Below are 17,887 nucleotides of genomic sequence, written 5' to 3' on the forward strand. Positions count from 1 at the left end.
AATAGAGTGTCGAGGGCTCTTCCCACACCACCCACTCCCCCTTCTCTCCCATCCTCCACGCTGCATTCCTCTCAACCTCGGCATCATCAGGGCAAACCCACTTCCCTCCCTTCAGCCTTCCCCTCCAGCGCTGGGGTCGAGTGTCTTCGCCACTCGTCGTAAGGAGGCGGGACGGTCGTCTGAGGGGTATTCGCGGCGGCCTCTGGCGGGCGGGGATGCAGCAACGCGGCAGTCTCGACCCAGACACACGTTACGTTAGAAGGCCCGGTGAGCGCGCTTTCAAAGAGGAAGGTATGGGTCTGGTAAGCCCATTCACCGGTGCGACTTCCCCGACGGTGAATACGTGGCTCGCCTCGCGGAAGTGGTAAGGTCGCACGCAGCCTTCAACGCCCGCGCGCTTTTGTATCGGAGTTACTGAAGCTTTGCGCATCGGTGGTGGGAGGAAACGGTGTTTTTTTAATTCTTTTCAACGCCCCATGCACTAGAGGACGTGTTTCTGCGGACCCGACGTCGCCCGTTCGCTTCCCAACGGTGGAGGGGGATATTTGTCTGTCTTCATGTTGGGGGAGGGAAAAGAACTTCAACGCGTGAGTCGCGGATCGTGAGTAATCACAGGGACGCCGCGCGACCTTCGGGTTCCGGAGAAGCTACGGTAGCTTAACCGGGCCGCGACGGCAATCTGCTCTGCAAAAAAGGCACGAAAGGTTGCCGTGACCCCCGTTAAGATCGGTGAAATGGAGCATTCGGGAGGGTCACGGTTGGCCGGGTGAAATTTTTCGACGCACACGTGTGAGGGGAAAGAGACGGGATGGCCCGAGGCTGGTCTAAAGGTGAACCCCTCTTCCCGCGAGAGCCGTGATCTACGAAGTGCGCGAGTCACCGTTCCACGAATCTCAATAGAGGAGACTCACCTCCCGGCCACGTGACCCGCTGGTACCGCTCACCCGTTAGGAGAATCACGGCACTAGCGGTGCGGAGGTGAGGGACAGCAGCCGGACGGCGTACCTCAGGTGTGCCTGGACCAGCTGCGGTTGTTTACGGCTTCGCCGAGGGTGGAGGAGGAAGAAGAACTTTATTAGGTGAGCTAAATTTATTAATCCCACACCTCATACCTTTCCCCATTGTCTCCACGCTTTCTGTTGTTAGTGTCACGTAGCAGCAGTTAAGTGCTCGTTTCCAAGCAAAGAGCCCTCGTCACTGGCTATTGGTTCGAGTGCGGTGTTCGTGAGGTTTTCGCGTATCGAGGCACGTTGTATTTTCGATTTTTCCCTCTCCCCTTTCCTCCTCGCTTTTCCTCCTGTTATCGATATTTGCCTTTAATGTTGATTATTTCAGCTTTTATGTATTTGTAATTATTTTTGGCAGGGTGGAGAAATCCTTAGCCGCTCGGTCCCTGTTAGTATATTGCACAGCGAATGAACTAATCACTGGCGGATAGTATTTAATTTAGGTATCTTAAAGGAAAAAACGGGTTCACCATGGACGCAAACGAACGGAATGATCAATGAAAACACCGAAGTACAGTTACGTTGCCGGTTATTACCCGAAAACATATATGTAAAGGGCAGTCATTGAACGCGCGGGCTACGACATACATTTGAGTCTTTTAGGTACAACCTTTTAGTACAGTGAAGTGGGTAAGACTAGATTCGATGTATCATAAAAAAATCTTGGAGACAGAGCTAAAACCGAAGTAACGAATTGATTGTCTTTTAATATGCATATTGATTTACGTATCACTGTCACATAATGAATTTTATAGTAAACGTTTCTCAGATTAATTTATTCACGAGATTCTTCCATTCATTATTTGAGGCAAAATGTATTCAATTTTTCCTAATAATTGGGTCCATGGTATGGTGACCCTCACTGTACCGTTTTCAAGTTATTCAAATTCAAAGAATATTTCCACTTGGCGTAAGAATATTTGTTTATAAACAAACACGTAATGAGATCAGAAACAGCGTCACATGAAAGTAAAGGCGAAGTTGTTTATATTTCAGCTTCACTAAGCCTTTACCGAAGGACTTAAGTTTGGTGTTCATTGGAGATAGCTAGCTTTGGAGAATATGAAAGAAGACCAGAGAAGAGTCGTTAGTTTTCTAAACGTGTGTGACGTACCTAATGTGTAGAAAAGTGAAGTAAATATCTCGAATCTTTAAGCTCGTAATCAAAATCAATGCTCTGAGAAATTTGCCGGTCGCTGGGGAATTACTGAAACCTCACGCAACGCCTGCATGTTCGACCAACCTGGTAAAATGAGGAAAATAGGCGGCCAATCTACTCAGCTCCACGAAATAACGTTTCTTCCTAGCGCAGTTCGCGATCAATAGAAAGCAATATAAACCACGTCATCCTCAGGAGTTCAGAATGCCCAATGTTGAAATTATGCAGGCTGTATTTTCATCGATTCTTTTTCTGAGAAACCAGTGTCAACCCATACTACAATTTATCAAATGACCATCCCGATCGTTTTGCGTCGCTTTGCAATTGGCATCAGGTGGCGCCTCGGGGGCATGCCCAACACTAGTCGGGTTGGAAGGGTGTATTTTGCTTATGATCATTTGTTTTTTCCAGAGAAAATTGAAGCATAAGTCTGCCTCCCTTTAACTCTCATTACTTCGAGTTGTCATTGTTTAGAGGAAAAAAATAATTTCCGTAAGATACACTCTCAGGGCAAGTAGGTTTTGTGTGTGAATCAAATTTTGTAACTTCACGACATAATGAAAGGTGCTTCAATTTTTAAACCCCTTTCGTGTCTTTGTGGCGGGGAAAAATCGCAAAAGGTTTTTATGATGGCACTAATTCACCGAGGGAATTTGCAACTGCGAACTCAATTTTCGCAAAAATCTATCTCGGGCTAAACTCGAAGCGGTTCTTTGACGTGGGACAACGCGCTGGCGGCAAGGACGAGCTAATGGGAGCGTAAGATTCTTTTGAGCCTATGCTCTCCGTATCAACCTGTTTCGGACCTTGCATAACGCTCGCTGCAGCTTGGTGGCGCGCCAATGGAATTGCCGCGTGCCCAATGAAAAGAAAGTGTGTCTAAAGGCTTTTACGACGGATATATTATTCGTGCTGTCGTTGTCACAGAATCGCTGACTACGCAGTTCGATGATGATAATCCTCCAAGGTTCAGACTTCTTTTGACCCGAATAAATCCTTTGCCTCGTTTGTGTAATCCGATGAAGTAATGAGAATAGAGGCTTTGCATGAAGGGCGCTGAGATCCCACAGCTCGTGTTGGGAGATTGAAACCGTCGAAAAATTTGCGGACTCGGATTTTAAAACGATGAAAAAATCAAAACTCACCCTTTTTGTGTGTCATGGTCGGTTGAGTTATTATCGACCTAGTTCCGGGCTCATTTCAAATTTTTTTCAAATATGGCAATTGGATCTCTTTGACTCGTAGAAGAATTTTGACTCTCTTTTATGAGTTTCCGAATGCATTACTTCTTTTCAGGGCTTGCCGCAGAACGTCTGATATTGGCAAGTTTTATCAACATCCCCGATACCGCGCTGCGAGCCACCGCAGAGGCGTGCGGCAGGGAGTGTAAGGACGCAATCCATTCATCATGTAAATTATGGTGAATGGGTTATGCCCGTTACAGGAATTTCGTATTAAAATTTGATTCGTAGAGAAATGTTGGGTATCAATCCAATTTCCTTTTGGTGCTCAAATTATGCTAAAGGAGAAAGTTAATGTACGTCACCGTAGCGTGGTTACTGCCCATTATTTTATTCTTAAAAATATTGCTGTCGCGCTCCTAAATTTTTGCGCATATTTTCAGTGGACTATGAACAGCCAATGATACGGCTTTCGGGCTAACGTTGCAATAGCAACTCATTTTACTCCACATTTATCGTTTGTCTTTTTTGCAAGTAACCATATCCGCATGCATCCAAAAATATTGCGGCCATCACATTGTCGGCCGAATCCACATTAGCCATTCAGCCGTCTTCGCATTGTTCAGAGCCTTTAGGAACCCATTGTTTTCACTATTCCTTTGTAACTGGAGTGTATTATTGCATCCTTGTGTCGTCCACGGTGTCATGTATCGACGCAGAAATTCGTCAGGATAGCTACGCAAAAGCGGTTCACCAACCGCCGAATTGACCACACGATTGCGTTTAACCTACAAGAGAGTACAAACTCGGTGCCCATCTTGTCGAGATTTTTATCATTCCCAATTTGTTGTGCAAAATTGAAAACACTTTATTGTGATGTCTGCGGCCTCGACAATTTCGCAAACTTTGATTCTTCGATCACCCAAAACCATATCGTAGATTTTGTCAATCATTTCGAAGGAAGTTACGTCCACTGGACGTCCCGAACGATTCTCATCATTCGTGGATGTACGGGCACTTTTAAACTGTATTACCCAATTGTAAACTGTCGCGAACATAGGAACAGATTCGCGATGAACTTCATATAACTCGTCTTCGATCTTTTTCGGGGTTAAGTCTTTTAAATAAGTGTTTAGTCCTTGCAGGAAACTCATTTGTTTCTAAATAAAAAAGTTCGTTGCTTCAATCTACTGTGAAAATGAAACCGCAATCGATATAGCTGAAACTTTAACGGTAGTCTAGTGAGGGATGAAGCTTACCAGAAGCAATCCTTTACCGATACTATGAGCGCCATCTCTTGGATTTTCCAAGGAGTAATTGAGCACTCACCCTTTATCTTTTAGTTCGTATTAAGCATTTTTCTGCCGTTTTAGGTCTATTTGCCTAAAGAAATGGGATGATGTATGACCCAGTGTGGCTGGCTGGTGGCGAGCTACGTTAAATGTTACCAGCACCCGCGACTGAGTGAGCACTCGCTGAAATGACTGACAGGGACATAGGCGAGTGGCATATCGTACACAGTAGGGAGTTCCATCTCTGCCACGTGCCACCCCAGAAAGTTTCGTGAGTCTCTTCTCTTTGCGTAAGAACCGGCGGGCATGCGTTGCTGCGGTCCAACTGTTGCTTGTCAAGCGTACATGCCCGCGAGCCCAGCCTGCAGAGACCCTGAAATTTCTCCGACAATATTTCGTTCCAATTTTTAAAGAGCCTGCAACTCGCATCTTTTTCCGGATTTCAACCTGTAGCCCTCAGTCAGCCTTTGAACGCACTGCCCCACCTTATTTAAGGATAAGTATTCCGCCCATAATGGAGCGTCTGGATATGTGCTATTTTATGAGATACTCACGAAGTTAGTTTTTTGATCAAATCATCTGCAGTGAATATGTACTATATTTGTAAGGGATTACAGCTAACTGAGTAGCATATCAAGATTAGTAGAAGAACTATTTTGGAAATCACGCGCTGAGCGACGGTTAAATTATAGGATGACTCTCTTGCATAAATTGGAAGCAGGTCTCTTTAGCGACGATGAGGAAAATAGTGTTTTTTATTAGCCCCATCGTACTACTATAGGATAAATTGTGCCACTAAGATTAGAGAGAGAGAAACTGTGGACCTGACAGGCTTTTCATTATTCCCCGGAACGATAATTACTGCAAACGCCGTCGCTAATAAAATATCTTTTTATGCTAATTTGCTTAGTGTGTGTGGCCGTTAATTTAACCCGATTTTAACTCTTATCCAATTGTTTTTCCTTATAGATGCTAGTATCGCATACGCTCAGAAGTATTTTACCCTTAGAATAGCGCACGTAAACTGCTCTGATGATTATTTACTCCAAAATATGAATTATTTAATATACATGATGTAGACTTGTATATGCATATAAACAGCACTTAAATTAAATGTTGCATGTCTGATATGCCTGAACTGCCCCTTGTAACAACCCTTAAAGGTGGCATGAGGTTATCACGGAAGAGTAGATGAGTTCCAAGTGATAAGGCATATACTGCATTGCTGTCAAATTTGGCAGTATTACAATGAAAATTTTCGAGCAAGTCGGGAGAGGTATCATTAAACTCGACTCGACATACTGCGTTGGTTTTACCCTGAATGATTACGCCGCAAGCGCTCTCGTTTTTATTCGAAGGCTTAAGCTTATTTGTTTGTATTCCTGTGCGGCGGGAGGCGGGGAACTAGAGATGGGCCGATTGGGAACCGGATGAAGTCCCCACGCTCCACTTCAAACCCAACGCCCCATTATGGTGGAGAGTGCTACATGGCCGTTCGGGGATCTTCAATGCCCGACAATATTTGGGGTAGGAGAACTCTCCGCCCTGCATCTGGGCTCTCATTGGGATCTCGCAAGCGGGAGACGTTCTGTTGTCCCGACGGTTCCGGCGACGGTACTGACGTTTTCGTCTGTTACAACATGGATTTGAAAGAGTTAAAATGTTTTCATGTGCGCATCAGAGAAAATTACCGCTGGATCCAAATTCTTTTGCTGGGTATAAATGTTTGGCATACTTCTCGAAATTTTAATTTTAAATTCTGACCATAATATTCATTTAATAATGTGTGGTATTAAATTCTAGTCGAAAAAACTCATCCACTCTACGGGCATGGATTGGGAGGAAGCAACAGTCTAAATGGTATTTGCGTTAACAAAACAATTGGCAGATAGTGATCCGTCCCGGTGCAGTTGCTGAATCTCCGAATGCCCTCAAGATCCCCGCTGAGTTATCAATCGTTGAATCTGGTTTCTCTCCACCCTTCTTATCCCACCCGTCCCTAATGACGCAAATGGCCTTAGCTGCCGATCGCCTCCCCTAAAACTACTACGATCGTTTAATCTCCAATCGCTGATTCCCCAATCATTTCATTTCACGCCGCCAAATCCCCATTCATTAAATCGCCCGTCGATAACGCCCAAGGATTGAATCCCCGCAGTTTCTGAATCCCCAGACGCCGAATCTTCGTTGATTGGGAGTACCCTCAGTCGCCCAATTCTCGGTGATTGAATAGCCAGCCGATGAATAGCTGCCCACCGCCTGGTGGAAGTTGTGTGTGTTGCTACCATCAAAGATGCAAGCAGTTTAATTTGTTTTGATCACAGGGACAAAATAGTTGCTCGTCGTTTTAGTACAATCAGGTGACAATCGGGTTCGTCGGAGCTTCGGAGAAGGAAAGGGAGGGAAATTTGAAAATCAGGAAAGTTAAAAAGTCGTGGTGTTGGCCGTCATAGGTTTTCATTCCGCTTACCCTCAAACTCTTTATTTACTTGCACACCACCATATCAATCGACTGCCAGCTGTCACCTGCTCACCATCATACCCCCTCCCCGCTCCGTCCCCTCTTTCAGCGTGAATAATGTACTCCCCACCCAGCCTCTTCTCGGGATTGCATATCAGCAGAAAGAAAACAAGTCCCAGGTGTTCTCACCAACCATCAGCTTCCGCTGTTAAAGAAACAATTACTTAATAGAGTCGGTGTAAACAGTTGTCCTGTTCTATATTAAAGTGGAAAAAAGCAATACTTGACTGGAAAAACGTCGACTCGGTGTCGAAAGAGGGCTGGGAAAAAACGGAAATTGCAATCGACTAGGAAAGTGAACACCATGGGAACGCATTTGCATCAAAGTATCAAATAATTTTCGCATTGGATCAGAGCTAGGTGTGTTATTTTTTATTTTACTCAGTCAGTCTGTGTCAACTCCCTATTGATGATATTTACAAATATATAAGAGGGTCATCCGGAAAGTAGTACCCGTTCGTGCCGCATGAAGTGCTGACGACGCGAGTAGCCGCTGGACGAGGTCAGATAGCTTCAGTGGCTCGTCTGCCTTCTCTGAGCCAAGTTGCGTGACGCTAGCATTGCCTGTGTTGTTTCTGTGATTGTTTACAATGTTTAAAAAAATTGAGAACGCCGCCAGTTGTGAAGTGAGGGCAGTGATTAAATTCCTCAATGCAAGAAACGTTCGCCCATGTGATATTCATCGCCAATTAAAGGAGGTGTATGGAGAGACAATGTAATGGACGAGTCGTCTGTTCGGCGGTGGTGTCGCAACTTCAACATGGGGAGGGGGAACACACACGACGATGAGCGTTCGGAGAGACCGTCTGTCATTACAGACCAACTGGTGAGCTCAGTTGACGAATTCGTGAGGAACGATCGGCGCGTCACAATTGATGACATCTGTGAGCATTTTCCCAATGTTTCTCGAACAATTGTTCATGAAATTGTTAAACACCATCTGCATTATGCAAAAATTTGTGCAAGATGGGTCCCTCGCGTATCTCAATGAGCTGGCGGCGAAGGACTATGCAGCAGGAATACAGAAACTTGTCACACGTTATGACAAATGCCTTAATTTGCTTGGAGATTATGTTGAGAAGTAGTTTAAAGTATCCTCTTTCAAATAAAAGTTTTTATGTTTGTTAATATTTACTTTTGTGTCTTTATTTCACGAACGGGTACTACTTTCCGGATGACCCTCGTGTGTGTGTGTGTGTGTGTGTGTGTGTGTATATATATATATATATATATATTATATATTTATTTATTTATATATATATATACACACATATATGTACATATGTTTTGTGAAAGTTTCTCGGATGTGAACAATGATGTATACCATGACAGCACTGGCGAACAAAAACACTAGAAACACACACAAAAGAAACTCACTCGTATTCCGAATTTTTGGTGGCGCTGCTGCCTTTCTCATGGGACAGACAGAAGGAACTACTACTAACACCAAGGTGGTGTTATCAGTAGCGTCCGCGGGCGCTGGATGGAAGGGGAATTTTTGCGGGGGGAATTTTTTTGGAAGTGGGAATAATATGGAAGGTTTTTGGAGTGGAGGGGGTATGAAAATATCAGGAAATTGGGGTAATTAGTGCATGATATTAATACCTGGTTCATTCCAGGAATCAAGCCAGATAAACGCTTGTTCTATTGTTTTGAGTTTGAGTAGAAGGTTAGATGGAGGAAGCGATGCTAGAATGGAGACACTATAGCATTTATATTGCATGAGACTCAGATGCAATAAGTACTTCTTCTGTAAAAATATCGTCCGTATTTTTTTTCTAATCTCTGTTGGTAAACTTAAATGATAAATTTATTTCGCTCTAGATTTTCATTTTGGTAAAAAGTGCTAAATTTTCAAATCTCCATTCATAATCAATATTTCAATCCTAAGATTAGTTTACGGCAGCCCTCCATTCTACCCTAATTAGTGTTAATTCCCTCAACCTCTGATAGGTTAATGCAACAATTTCAGAGCGTAAAAATCATTCGCCTTGACTGGGACTCGAACCCAGATCCCTCAATATCCGGTCGAGTGCTTTAGCCACTTAAGCTACCGAGGCGTCCTCTTAAACTCTGAAATTTTGGGGCTTTTAAAGGAACTAGATGTTATGACGAAATACCGTACATACAATGTCACATGCATTCGTAGTCGTGCGCGAGGCGCCACTGTCCACGAGGTTAAAGCCAACTTTAAACACGTATGGTGTTTTCCCTTTGACAAATTCCAAAGAAACTGCGGGAGATGCCGCAACAGTAACTTTTAACGGAGTCATCCGCTAATGTGCATTTTAATGCAAAATTGTTGCATTAAAATGCACATTAGCGGATGACTCCGTTAAAAGTTACTGTTGCGGCATCTCCCGCAGTTTCTTTGGAATCTCTGATAGGTTCCCTGTTTTACGGTACGTCCTTCTTAATTTGCCCTATGTTCTTATCCCTTGGCCCCCCTCGTGGGATCTTTCATTCAATTTTTCCTTCTATTATGGCTCTCAACTAATCCATTGTGCCTCACGGTATGTCCAATCCATCTAGTTCTTCTTTGACGTAGAGCTCCCCATATGGTTCTTTCCTCTTCTGCCCTTTTATGTATATACTTCCTCGCGCCTCTCTTTGTCTGTCCATTTAATCTTCAGCATTCTCCTCCAGCACCATGTTTTAAAGGCTTCTATTCTTCGTTGGTCCACTTTTCCAATATTCCATGTCTCCAATCCGTAGAGTGCCATACTCCACACGAACGTTTTGACGAACTGCTTCCTTGTTTGCAATCATATGTTCTTTGCACACAGTAGTTGCTTCTTCTCAATGAACGCCTTTTTTGCTTGGGGTATTCTTCGCTTGATCTCGGTCGAGCTTCTTCCATCCCAAGTTATACCAGTGCCCAAGTAGACTCGACCTCGTAGTATCTTGACCGTCTTCATTGAAATTCATCCCGACGGTTGATAACGTATCAAACTTATAAAGAGCGCTAAAATTGTATGACATGACTGTTCACTAAGAATTTTATGATGAACGAATTTCGATATTTGTCTCGTTCGATAAGTTCTCTGGTCGGATTCAGCATCTTGCGGAGGGAAAATTGGGTGTGAGGGCTGTTGCGCCAGTCGTTTCCTATCTTTCATGTGCATCTCCAATAGTCATTCCTTCCACGATCCCCTTGCGCGATTTCCCCAATAGTGCGCAATTAACAAAGTTGCCCACAGTCACATATACTTCGTCGAACTCCGGGTGCGATATTAGTCTCCTCCATCGCTTTCTCACTCGTCCTTTCAGTTCAAGGCCTTCGTTCTCGTAGCGCACCCTCCTCGGCCGCCTCGCCAGACTCCTTAATCCCCCTTCCCTCAATCCCACTACCCCTCTCCGCATCCTCCGGCTTCTCTTCAGACTTCACAATCAACGATGACACCACCCCGCCGTCTCTCCTATAAGCCTTAGAACTCCTCCTGGGCCGTGCTGGCGTCAAACGCTGGTGGCCAGCGGGCCGCAAAGCTATCCCCAGGGGGCGGGAGTAGGTGGATGGAGGGGAGAGTCGAGGACTGCAATTCTTAAGTGGGAGCACCATGCGCTCCACGGGGCCACGGCAACAGACAAGGCGAATTGTGAGCAGTCGTGTACATTCATCGTATCAGCGAGCGTGGTCATCTGGAGCTCCTATCTATTGGAGAAAAAAGAGCCCGATGGAACGGATTGGATTTTAAAATTTTCCCTCCAGACCAAGTTTTAATTTGTCTTTCTGTGGACTAGATTTTGTCGGAATTCAGAGTTTACTTTAGTTATATTGCCTTAGTTCAGGTGTCAGCATAGCGATTGATTACACTGTTTAGCTTGATTTTTCTTAAGAAATCCTACAATTTTGTGTTTTTTAATTGTGTTGTATACTGCTCATGTTTGACGATCATATTCTTGTAGTGAACCATTTGTGAGGACTTTCCGTTTGGACTACTTTCCTTTTTGAAAATTACATTGTTAAAAATGAAACCACTCGCGTCCTATAAATGTTTAATGAAGCAGTGCAATCACGCCTACCCCTTATATCAATGAAGAAAAACACAGAAAAATCGAGAACATTAATGCTATTGAAGATAACCAAAGGAAAACTACCAAAAATCCTGAGAAGAAAGGAAGGAAAAATATAGTGTAAGTTTATGTGGATTTATAATAAAAAGAGGAACGTGAGAAGCTGTTTTGCTGCACGCCTTATTGTAGGTGGAAGAAAATAAAGAAGTCAGTTGGCCATTCGCATGATAAAAGCTTTCGACCCCGTGACCTGGAACACGTACCACGTGTGTCTATCTTCATGAAAAATTGAATAACTCCCATGGGTTGATGCACTCGTAGTAGACAGGAGGGTTCAAATAAAGCAGAAACAATTGTAGAAAAGAAGTTAAAACAATGCGGCATGGAGGAATGAAGTGAACAGAGAAATTAAATATGGAAAGTTCTGGTTGATACCCTGGACAACGCCATCTTGTTTTGGAATAAAATAAAAGGAACAAGACGTAAACTATAAAATAGATGGGATAGAATCAAGAAAGTCAGAAGAGGTCCAAGTACTTCAGTTTTACACATATATGAAACCTTTCATGGGGTACACGCATCAACATCAGAAGAATATGCGAGTAAACCTAAAAGAAATCAGGTTTCGTTAGACGGTAAGTTGCTGGGAAATGTAACGGAAAGACAAGAGAGAGAGAGGGAGAGATCACTCCACTTTAGTTTTGGCACATTTGGAATATGCAGGAAGTATTTGGGAGCCATGGGAGAAAACAATTGTTAAGGAATTTGAAAGAGTTCAAAGAAAGTAGTTTGTTACAAATCGCAAATAAATTATGCGTAGCGGAAATGTTGGGCGAACCTCTTGTTTCATGAAGAGAGTAGGCAATATTAAGGCTTAAGAAAGTTACAGAACACTTGAGTTTTCTTACATTACCGAGGGAGATACGAGGCTCTTAATAATTCGAGTGGATTAGCATTATATAGAATTTCCTGCTCTCCCTGGGCACATAACATATTTTAGGGAAAATCATTGACATTACGCGTCGTAAAAAATAGTAAAATCAATTAATTTTACCTGAAAAATGATAAAGGCAAATAAAATTTGGATGGGCATCAGAAACGTGTCAAAAATTGATTTATTCGTAATGAGTGTTTGCTGCTGTCTCGTGTACGAAACCGAAAACTGACATGAGTGTAGAAGCGATTACAGAGATGAGGAGAAAGATGGCAACAGAAAATGGGCACATGGACATAATGATTAGTGATTCAATGAGTGATTAAATTAAGGTCTCCATATGGCGCAAGAAGATGAGTAAAATCACTTTCCAGGCATTTAATTAGGCGTAATAGTTTATTAAAGACCGTAATGATAGAAAATAAGTGAAGATGCAACACGTATGCCTCATTTAATTTAATTGAGAGGGGGCATTATCTCAAGAAATTGAGATAGATATTGTGAGGTAGGTCAGCGCGAAGCGCTGCTGTAGCCTCGTCTAGGAATTAATCCCTGTAAATTTCACAAATATGTGTTGCCTGATAATTCCTGAAAGAATTTCATTCCATTATCACGTGAATATTTTCAAGGGAATTTTGATCACAAGATGCGTCACCGAGGGAGCAGTCGTTATTTCGAATGAGACGGCGGGTGTTTCAAACAGAGGGGAAAACAGTGGGATGCCCCCTGTTTAAAAAAAAAAATGCTCGGCAATGGGTCAGAATACGCAGGATAACGTGGAAATGACGTCAGAACTCTCCGCTCTTTGTCGCGTGGGATCTGGAGCGCGAGTGGTTTTCAAGTAATTAGCTCTATCCCCGCGAAGTGCGCATCTACGTAGTCGATGTCCTCACTGGGACTGTTCATGATCGTATTTGTAATGTACAGGTATATAGGCTTCACTGAAATTCGAAGATATGCTCCTAGTTCAGGTATGAATGTTTGAATTTAGTTTTTTACTTAAAGGCGTAGATGGTTAATCTCATTTTATTTTAAATTAACTCTCATTTGTGGCCTTTCGTATAAATTTGCTCAAAGAGATTTATCATGTATTTTAAGTTTCACTTGTACCCTCATTCACCAGATCCAACGCAATATTTAAGATGCGCAAATTTTCGAGGTAATATTCCTACGCCAAATAACTCGACCCATATGAAATTTATAAATTATTCAAAAGTTTTTAGATCTCCATATTCCATGGGTACAAATAAAAAATCAGAAAAATGAACAACACACATTCTGGTTCAGTCACTTTAAAAACTAAAGCATCACTTAAGGGTGTTTGGCCTGCCAATTTTCTTGCTTGCTTGTGGCACTTGTAAACCTTTCGTTTAATTTATGTATTTAAAGCGTCGAGTGTTAATTGGGTTATGCGCGTTTAGTAAAACTCGACCGATTCTTCAAAGCCGGTGCAATGCGTACTTTCTTATTATTCCCGAACGTTTTGGCATAATTTATCGCGTGTTTGGTAGATCATTCTTCTGTCGTTTTAAATCGATCTGCATTTTGTTTAAAACCATAGTATTCACACAAGATTATTAAAGAACCTTGGACATTTTTATGGGGTGCCAATTTATTAGCAAGTATGAGACTGAATTCAAGTAAAACTCTTAAGTATAGGTAATTTATCTGGTTAGGTATTACGCTTTGAAAAAGTTGATCACCCCATTTTGTTGTGTACTTTTTGTATTGGAACCTCACTGATTAATTACTGAAGGTAGCCTTTACAAAGGCTACCCTTAATCACCAGTAACTTTACTGCAATCTAATTCTTTCGAGTATCGCAAATGCTTATAAAATTTTGCCAATCAAATTCCTGAAAGCAATAATTACACCATTACTACTACGTAAATTGCGTCCCCGGTACACCATATAATTGTTCTAGTTTAAAAACTTTTTTATGGAAGATTTAAAGTATATTTGTATCACTGGAATGATACATTTTACCATTTAAACGTGCAGTGTAGTTTAGCTTATTCGTAAATGAGACCTTTGTTCACTGGCCAATGCCTTGGAAGGCCCCATCGGTGCCTTTATCCAGAACTTACGATGAAATAAATTATATCCTATTTAAGAATTAATTGATGTTGAAACGGGGTGGATCATTGAGTTCCATGAAGTACAGCCATGATATTTTCTAATAGATCATGTAAGTAATAATCTTAAGTTACCCAGAAGGACCTTCTTTTAATTATTAAATGTTCTCATATATTTTTGCGAATTCGTTCAATGCCTCTTTTTCCAGTTATTTAACCGACAGGCTCCTATTTTCCTTGAACATTTCAAAACAAAAAATCTCCACAGTGCAGATTCCGTTCTTCCTCCACTGTGAATGCTTTCACGCTCCCGTGATCATTGCGGGTCGAATGACTCGCAGGTCATTTTCCCGGCTTTACTGCACACTCCTAACAAATCACGTGCTTCAAGTCATTAAACACCGTAAGCTGATGTTAAAGGGTTTTTAATAGATACTACGACTACAAAGGGTGAAACATACCTTAGTGAGATTTCTTTGAAAGGTTCGTTTTGATATTCAATTCGCGCTAACGTTCACAGTTGCCGTATTTTTTTTCCGAGCGTACGTATCTCCTTTTGTCACGAGAGGCAGTTTTAGAAACTTGGTCTAACATGCGTGTGTGGAAAACGTGGAGTGGAGAGAGAGAGAGCAGGTACGTACTTCTATCCTCGGACAGCTGCGCAGCGGGCTAATATAATTCCCACGTAGAATTTTTTCACCTTGTTTGTGTTTAGAAATACTTTTAAATTCTACTATATTATCGAAATCCATGACCGTATTATCGAAATAATGTTTTCGTTTCCAATGAAACAAATTTAGGCGTGATTTTTGCGACTTGAATCTTAAAATAACTGTTTTGAGAACCACTCCTACCTCTCAATTTCCTGCAACCTCCCAAGCAGCACTGTTGACCTCCTTGCCTTCCTTTTGACTGAAAAAACAGCCTTCATAGATCTTCCTAGAGAGTAGAGTTCAAAAATCAATCTCAACTAAATTCGTGATCTAAATTGATCTTGGGTTAGCAGCGGGAGAGACAGGATTAGATTAGATGAAGCAGGAATTATAGAGAGAAGTCCCCGCTTTGGAATCGACATGTATTCAATGTAAATGTGCTTCACACTGCTCCTTATGCCATTGAAAGATCTGTCAGGTTCGCAGAATGGTATCCAGGAGCCCGTTTCCCCCAGATACCGAAACAGCCATCCGAAAAATCTTCAGAGAGATTTGTATAAGAAAATATAAAAAATTAGCCTCCGTGTTCTCAAAATATCTACTTTACAAAATAAGTAATTAGTCTCTTCAAAGCCAAATGTTGTTCTATAGGTACAGGCATATTCACAGAGAGCGGAGTCGAAAAATTGAGGTTTTTACGTTGACTAATGCATTGAGTAATGTTCCATGCCATTAAAGAATCTAGTAACTTTTTTTCGACAGTTGGATTTTTCTAGAATTAATAATTAGTTTTTGGGACGATTTGCTAATGTCTTAAAGCATGTATTTTTTCCCTCCAGGAGATGAAAAGCTAAAAAAAATAGCACGTAAGATGGGGTTGGCTTGTTCGTGATAACCTCGACGAACGAAATATCCCCCTATCTATCTCCAATGTAAACTCGAGCCTCGTAAAATGGCATTAAACTGTAGACTCGCATTGTCATTTTCCAGGTTTCACAATGATTTATTGAGGGCGATTGTCCCGACCCGAATCGCACCTATGTGACGCTGAGAAAAAAAACATGTAGCAAAATGTGAGCATTCGATTGATCAAAATGGTTTTTAAATCAATCTATAGAAAAAGAAACATCCATTTTTTTATCGGTCAATTGAATTTTTTCTAAATCTGTGTATACATATGTACAGTTAAACAGTTTCTTTTGGAAACAATTTCCCGAAAAATGATAAAATTACTCTTAGAGAAAAAATATATAGATATGAAATTATTATGCGATTTTGGAATTTCAATCGGTTGTAGTTTGACGTAACTGTATAATTTTCAATTGTTGAAGTGAGATGTGAAAGTTTGTGAAATATTTCATATAATTTAAAGTTATCCATGAAGTAGGCTGTGTTTTGTAAGCTTTATGATTTAAGAAGGTAAAAGCAGTATCACGAGGAAGAAAGCTGGTGTTTAGTTAACCAGCTGTTATCTTTCAGTGCTCGTACTGCCACCCGAATGAAGGTGTTGATAGGGTGAATGGGTATTTCTATCCCTATTTGCCTTAGGGTATGAAATTCAAAACCGATCAGGGTATAGAGGGCCTCTCCCTGATTTTGCTTGCGGTTTCTCGGGAAGACATTAATGCTTTAATGGTATGAATTAATTGTCGGTGAGCCACTAATTAGCTCGGCAGTAACTCGTGAAATTAATTCTTAGTTAATCTCGCCCTTAAGAGCCTAGTGGTGAAAACTTTTAAAATAACGGCGTTTTTGTTTTTAAACAAGTAAAAACGAAAACTAAATAATGGTATGCGGAATAATATCAGAAGACATCCTCCGGTTTTTATTTATAACTGATTTAAATAAATTTATTATTTTAAATCAATTTGAATAAAATGTAATAGTTAATTTCGGTAAAATTCTGCGTGCCTATTAGCATGTCTTTCTTAATAAGGCACCTCGATTTTGCTAAGAATATTATATCCACTCTAGTGAAAACTCGTGTGTTCATGGCCCCGCGTAGTTTTGGTAAATAACCTATAATCATCAAAGCAAGGCAAATCTTTTAAGGGGCACCGATTAGCTCGGTGGCTAACGCCCTCGCCAATAAACCGGATAGTATCACTTCGGACCCTGCCTTGAGTGAAAATTATTTTCTGGTATGGATCTTCGTTAGACAATTTTACCGATATCTATCTTACCTAAACTTTCGTAGCATCTGAAGGCTGTATTACCACTATTACAGGATCTTATTAATTTTTTGCTTCATTTCTTCCTGGGAAAAACTCAGATCATTTCTCGGAAAGTCTTTTTAATCATCTCGGTTTATCTCAGTGTACATATCGTGCTCGCTCAGGTGATAGATTGACGGTCGTCATATGTTTTAAATTTGTATTATCTTACTTCCTTTAAATGCCATCAATATTTACTTTTGTGTACTTTACGGACCTCATCGGCTTGATAAACGAGGCATAGAGAGCAATGACAAGTTAAGATGGAAGTGGCGCATTGATAACGTGAGGGCTAGTTCTATTATTTAAGTCTAGATGGCTTTCCTTGCCCATTTGGCGGTTTGAAGATAATTGTCCATTAACTATTGTTCATTTCCCTCAACATTAAGATCGTGATTTATTTTTATTCGACCTGGAATACAAAGTGATAGTTGAAGTCGTGCAAAACGTTTTAAATATTAGTCATTTTATTGCTGTGGTTTGGCTTGTAGCGGATATTTCGCAACAGATTAGTTGAGTATTTTGGTTTAAACTTTTTTTATTTTAGGTGGAGCCCCGACCGGAGTAACGGGGGTCCGTCCACGAGAATTGGAATTCCCTTTCATAACAATGGATAAAATTTTTACATGACATATTTTATTTGCAGTTATAATTTTATTTTGCATTTTTAAAAGGATTTTTGTTATCAACATTCGAAAATCTCTTACTTCAGAGGAATAGACGATCCGAAATTTTCTCATTTTATTTTATCATTAACGTTTAATGCACAACATTCCGAGGATTAAGAGATGTAACTATCCAAGGATTGAGATTATACTCGTAGGGAATACTAATTAAG

The 17,887-nt window shown here is 41.3% G+C and overlaps 1 protein-coding gene across 1 annotated transcript in view; it reads left to right on the top strand.

Moving 5' to 3' along the window:
• The first annotated feature begins 270 nt into the window (after window positions 1-270).
• Oatp26F (Organic anion transporting polypeptide 26F) overlaps window positions 271-17,887 on the top strand; it is a 58,368-nt gene continuing 40,751 nt past the window's right edge. Inside the window, exon 1 of the mRNA XM_071585742.1 lies at window positions 271-1,079. The gene's annotated coding sequence lies outside the window, so the exon portion shown is untranslated. The remainder of the gene's footprint in view (window positions 1,080-17,887) is intronic.

Source organism: Hetaerina americana, unplaced genomic scaffold, assembly GCF_022747635.1.
Source record: "Hetaerina americana unplaced genomic scaffold, ioHetAmer1.1.p SCAF_2, whole genome shotgun sequence".
NCBI lineage: Eukaryota > Metazoa > Arthropoda > Insecta > Odonata > Calopterygidae > Hetaerina > Hetaerina americana.